Source organism: Rutidosis leptorrhynchoides, chromosome 1 (assembly GCF_046630445.1).
Source record: "Rutidosis leptorrhynchoides isolate AG116_Rl617_1_P2 chromosome 1, CSIRO_AGI_Rlap_v1, whole genome shotgun sequence".
NCBI classification, from domain to species: domain Eukaryota; kingdom Viridiplantae; phylum Streptophyta; class Magnoliopsida; order Asterales; family Asteraceae; genus Rutidosis; species Rutidosis leptorrhynchoides.
The window spans coordinates 124,225,997-124,232,239 of record NC_092333.1 but is presented as its reverse complement, the minus strand read 5'-3'; positions in this window follow the sequence as shown (position 1 = coordinate 124,232,239).

The following is a 6,243-nucleotide window of genomic DNA, read 5'->3' as shown; positions in this document are numbered from 1 at the left end:
GGTCAAAACCTCGCAACGAAATCAATTAATATGGAACGTTTTTAATCAATAAGAACGGGACATTTCAGTTGGTATCAGAGCGTTGGTCTTAGAGAACCAGAAAATTTGCATTAGTGTGTCTTATCGAGTTTGTTAGGATGCATTAGTGAGTCTGGACTTCGACCGTGTTTTCTTTAAAAATGATTGCTTAACATTTTTGTTGGAAACTATATATTTTTAACATATGAATATTATGTGATATATTAATCTCTTAACGTGTTTGATATTATGTGATAGATGTCTACCTCTAGAACAAGTCCCATTGACTCACCTAATAATAATGAAGAGTCAAATGTAAATTGGAATGATTTGTGGACTGATTCACAAGTTCCCGAAGAGGAACCGGAAGAAGAGTCGGAACCGGAAGAAGAATCGGAACCGGAAGAAGAATCGGAACCGGATGAAGAAATAGAACCGGTGGGGGAAATAATAAAACGGTTAAGTAAAAGAAAATCCTCAACCAACCGACCAAAGTTAATTATGGTCAATGGTGTTTCCGCCAAGGAAGCAAAATATTGGGAGGATTACCAATTCTCCGATGAATCGGATTCCGACGAGAATTCCGATGATGTTATAGAAATTACCCCAACTGAATTTAAAAAGGCAAAAGAAAATAATAAGGGAAAGGGCATAAAAATAGAGAAATCTAATTCCAACCCCGATGAACTTTATATGTATCGTCAACCCCCGAAGTCCTTAAGTTGTAACAATGACCCGGGAACCTCTAAACCACCAGGTTTTTCTAAACCAATGTGGACAACGACGGCTCGTATTAGGGGAACATCATATATCCCTAGAAACTTGGCAAAACGAACCAAAACCGAAGAAGAAGAAACGAGCGAGTCGGAATAAGATAGTTGTATTCGTGTGGTGTAATATATGGAATATAGTGTTCTTATGCTTTATGATATATGTAAAAATTGCTTGTATTAATAAGTATTTTTTTTATGAATCTAACTCTTGTCTATTTTACAGTTTAAAAACACAAAATGGATAGACAACCCAATATTTTAAGAGACCTACCCGGAGACATGATTGATGAAATCTTGTCTAGAGTCGGCCAGAATTCTTCGGCACAACTATTTAAGGCGAGATCAGTTTGTAAGACATTCGAAGAACGTTCCAAGAATGTCTTGGTTTATAAGAGACTTTCGTTTGAAAGATGGGGGATATCACATTGGGAAACCCATAAGTTACGATGTGTTTACTTTGACGCATATATTGCGGGGAACCCAAATGCTATTTTACGCAACGGGTTAAGAAATTATTTTGACTCAATATATCCGAATATTGGACTTCGTGATTTAGAAAAAGCGGCTAACATGCAACATAAAGAAGCATGTTATGCTTACGGATTAGTAATGTTCGCTTCTCACCAAAGTGAGAACAAGAACATCGGGCTACAACTATTAAACAAAACGTTTCCACAAGTGACGGAGTCGGTAATTGGGGTAAGAAATGAGGTTTTTAGATTATTACGGGACTGTTGGACATTACGTAACCCTCGTCCCTTTGATGACGTTACAACACGCTGTCTTATCAACGGCCATAACGGTTATGTTGCACAAGACCAAGGATGGGAAGTAGTCCTAGTAAAACCAGAATGCATGACTTGTTTCTGGACGTATGAATTACGTGTCTTTATTGCCTTTGCTGAACGACTTGTGTACTAGCTAGAATTGTCTTCACAACTATCTTGTATCAAAGTTATTGTGTGCTATATTTCATGCTTTATGTAAAATAAGCGGTATTGTAAGTTTGTAAAATATTGTATAAAAGTTTGAACGCGAAATATTATTATAATCAGTTTTTCATATAGAATTGTAGTAGTTGAATTGTATATTAGCTACTAAGTATGAACTTAACGGGTAGGTACTACCCGAATTTAAACTTATAAAACGCTAATATGAAGAAAAAGCTTTTATAAATGAGTTCATATTATGCTACGAAATACTATTAACTACTCTTAATATTCTGTATGATTAACTTGTTCCATTTAACTATTTTGAAGGAAATGGCACCGACTACTCGACACACCGTGAATATGAATGAAGAGGAATTCCGTACTTTTCTAGCTTCAAACATAGCCGCAGTACAGGCTGCGCTACATACCAACAATAACCTTGGATCTAGCAGTACAGGAAATCGTGTAGGATGCACCTACAAAGAATTCACTGCCTGCAAACCTTTGGAATTTGATGGAACCGAAGGACCGATCGGATTGAAACGGTGGACCGAGAAGGTTGAATCGGTGTTTGCCATAAGTAAGTGTACTGAAGAGGACAAAGTGAAGTACGCTACGCATACCTTCACAGGTTCTGCGTTAACATGGTGGAATACCTATCTAGAGCAAGTGGGACAAGATGATGCGTACGCACTACCGTGGTCAGCATTCAAGCACTTGATGAACGAGAAGTACCGTCCCAGAACCGAGGTCAATAAGCTCAAGACAGAACTTAGAGGGTTACGAACCCAAGGATTTGATATTACCACGTACGAAAGACGATTCACAGAATTGTGCCTATTGTGTCCGGGAGCATTCGAAGATGAGGAAGAGAAGATCGACGCGTTTGTGAAAGGATTACCGGAAAGAATCCAAGAAGATATAAGTTCACACGAGCCCGCCTCCATACAACAGGCATGTAGAATGGCTCACAAACTAGTGAACCAGATTGAAGAAAGAATTAAAGAACAGACTGCTGAAGAGGCCAATGTGAAGCAAGTCAAAAGAAAGTGGGAGGAAAACGGTGATAAGAATCACCAATACAACAACAACAGCAATTACAACAATAATCGCAACAATTATCCCAACAATCGCAACATCAATCGCAACTACAACAAACGGCCCAACAACAACAGCAATAACAACAACAACAACAACAACAGCAACTACAACAATCATCCCAACAACAATAATAACCGCAACAACAACAACAATCAGAAGCAACTATGCCAAAGGTGTGAAAAGAATCACTCGGGGTTCTGCACCAAATTTTGCAACAAGTGTAAAAGAAATGGTCATAGCGCGACGAAGTGTGAGGTCTACGGACCAGGGATTAATAGAACGAAAGGAACAAATGGTGTCGGAACGAGTAATGGCGGAGCAAGTAGTGTCGGAGCAAGTTATGCCAATATAGTTTGTTATAAATGTGGAAAACCAGGCCACATTATTAGAAATTGCCCGAACCAGGAGAACACGAATGGACAAGGCCGTGGAAGAGTTTTCAATATTAATGCGGTAGAGGCACAGGAAGACCCGGAGCTTGTTACGGGTACGTTTCTTATTGACAATAAATCTGCTTACGTTTTATTTGATTCGGGTGCGGATAGAAGCTATATGAGTAGAGATTTTTGTGCTAAATTAAGTTGTCCATTGACGCCTTTGGATAGTAAATTTTTACTCGAATTAGCAAATGGTAAATTAATTTCAGCAGATAATATATGTCGGAATCGAGAAATTAAACTGGTTAGCGAAACATTTAAGATTGATTTGATACCAGTAGAGTTAGGGAGTTTTGATGTGATAATCGGTATGGACTGGTTGAAAGAAGTGAAAGCGGAGATCGTTTGTTACAAAAATGCAATTCGCATTATACGAGAAAAAGGAAAACCCTTAATGGTGTACGGAGAAAAGGGCAACACGAAGCTACATCTTATTAGTAATTTGAAGGCACAAAAACTAATAAGAAAAGGTTGCTATGCTGTTCTAGCACACGTCGAGAAAGTACAAACTGAAGAAAAGAGCATCAATGATGTTCCCATTGCAAAAGAATTTCCCGATGTATTTCCGAAAGAATTACCGGGATTACCCCCACATCGATCCGTTGAATTTCAAATAGATCTTGTACCAGGAGCTGCACCAATAGCTCGTGCTCCTTACAGACTCGCACCCAGCGAGATGAAAGAACTGCAAAGCCAATTACAAGAACTTTTAGAGCGTGGTTTCATTCGACCAAGCACATCACCGTGGGGAGCTCCTGTTTTGTTTGTCAAGAAGAAAGATGGTACATTCAGGTTGTGTATCGACTACCGAGAGTTGAACAAACTTACCATCAAGAACCGCTACCCACTACCGAGAATCGACGACTTATTTGATCAACTACAAGGCTCGTCTGTTTATTCAAAGATTGACTTACGTTCCGGGTATCATCAAATGCGGGTGAAAGAAGATGATATTCCAAAGACTGCTTTCAGAACACGTTACGGTCATTACGAGTTTATGGTCATGCCGTTTGGTTTAACTAATGCACCAGCTGTGTTCATGGACCTTATGAACCGAGTGTGTGGACCATACCTTGACAAGTTTGTCATTGTTTTCATTGATGACATACTTATTTACTCAAAGAATGACCAAGAACACGGTGAACATTTGAGAAAGGTGTTAGAAGTATTGAGAAAGGAAGAATTGTACGCTAAGTTTTCAAAGTGTGCATTTTGGTTGGAAGAAGTTCAATTCCTCGGTCACATAGTGAACAAAGAAGGTATTAAGGTGGATCCGGCAAAGATAGAAACTGTTGAAAAGTGGGAAACCCCGAAAACTCCGAAACACATACGCCAGTTTTTAGGACTAGCTGGTTACTACAGAAGGTTCATCCAAGACTTTTCCAGAATAGCAAAACCCTTGACTGCATTAACGCATAAAGGGAAGAAATTTGAATGGAATGATGAACAAGAGAAAGCGTTTCAGTTATTGAAGAAAAAGCTAACTACGGCACCTATATTGTCATTGCCTGAAGGGAATGATGATTTTGTGATTTATTGTGACGCATCAAAGCAAGGTCTCGGTTGTGTATTAATGCAACGAACGAAGGTGATTGCTTATGCGTCTAGACAATTGAAGATTCACGAACAAAATTATACGACGCATGATTTGGAATTAGGCGCGGTTGTTTTTGCATTAAAGACTTGGAGGCACTACTTATATGGGGTCAAAAGTATTATATATACCGACCACAAAAGTCTTCAACACATATTTAATCAGAAACAACTGAATATGAGGCAGCGTAGGTGGATTGAATTATTGAATGATTACGATTTTGAGATTCGTTACCACCCGGGGAAGGCAAATGTGGTAGCCGATGCCTTGAGCAGGAAGGATAGAGAACCCATTCGAGTAAAATCTATGAATATAATGATTCATAATAACATTACTACTCAAATAAAGGAGGCGCAACAAGGAGTTTTAAAAGAGGGAAATTTAAAGGATGAAATACCCAAAGGATCGGAGAAGCATCTTAATATTCGGGAAGATGGAACCCGGTATAGGGCTGAAAGGATTTGGGTACCAAAATTTGGAGATATGAGAGAAATGGTACTTAGAGAAGCTCATAAAACCAGATACTCAATACATCCTGGAACGGGGAAGATGTACAAGGATCTCAAGAAACATTTTTGGTGGCCGGGTATGAAAGCCGATGTTGCTAAATACGTAGGAGAATGTTTGACGTGTTCTAAGGTCAAAGCTGAGCATCAGAAACCATCAGGTCTACTTCAACAACCCGAAATCCCGGAATGGAAATGGGAAAACATTACCATGGATTTCATCACTAAATTGCCAAGGACTGCAAGTGGTTTTGATACTATTTGGGTAATAGTTGATCGTCTCACCAAATCAGCACACTTCCTACCAATAAGAGAAGATGACAAGATGGAGAAGTTAGCACGACTGTATTTGAAGGAAGTCGTCTCCAGACATGGAATACCAATCTCTATTATCTCTGATAGGGATGGCAGATTTATTTCAAGATTCTGGCAGACATTACAGCAAGCATTAGGAACTCGTCTAGACATGAGTACTGCCTATCATCCACAAACTGATGGGCAGAGCGAAAGGACGATACAAACGCTTGAAGACATGCTACGAGCATGTGTTATTGATTTCGGAAACAGTTGGGATCGACATCTACCGTTAGCAGAATTTTCCTACAATAACAGCTACCATTCAAGCATTGAGATGGCGCCGTTTGAAGTACTTTATGGTAGAAAGTGCAGGTCTCCGATTTGTTGGAGTGAGGTGGGGGATAGACAGATTACGGGTCCGGAGATTATACAAGAAACTACCGAGAAGATCATCCAAATTCAACAACGGTTGAAAACCGCCCAAAGTCGACAAAAGAGCTACGCTGACATTAAAAGAAAAGATATAGAATTTGAAATTGGAGAGATGGTCATGCTTAAAGTTTCACCTTGGAAAGGCGTTGTTCG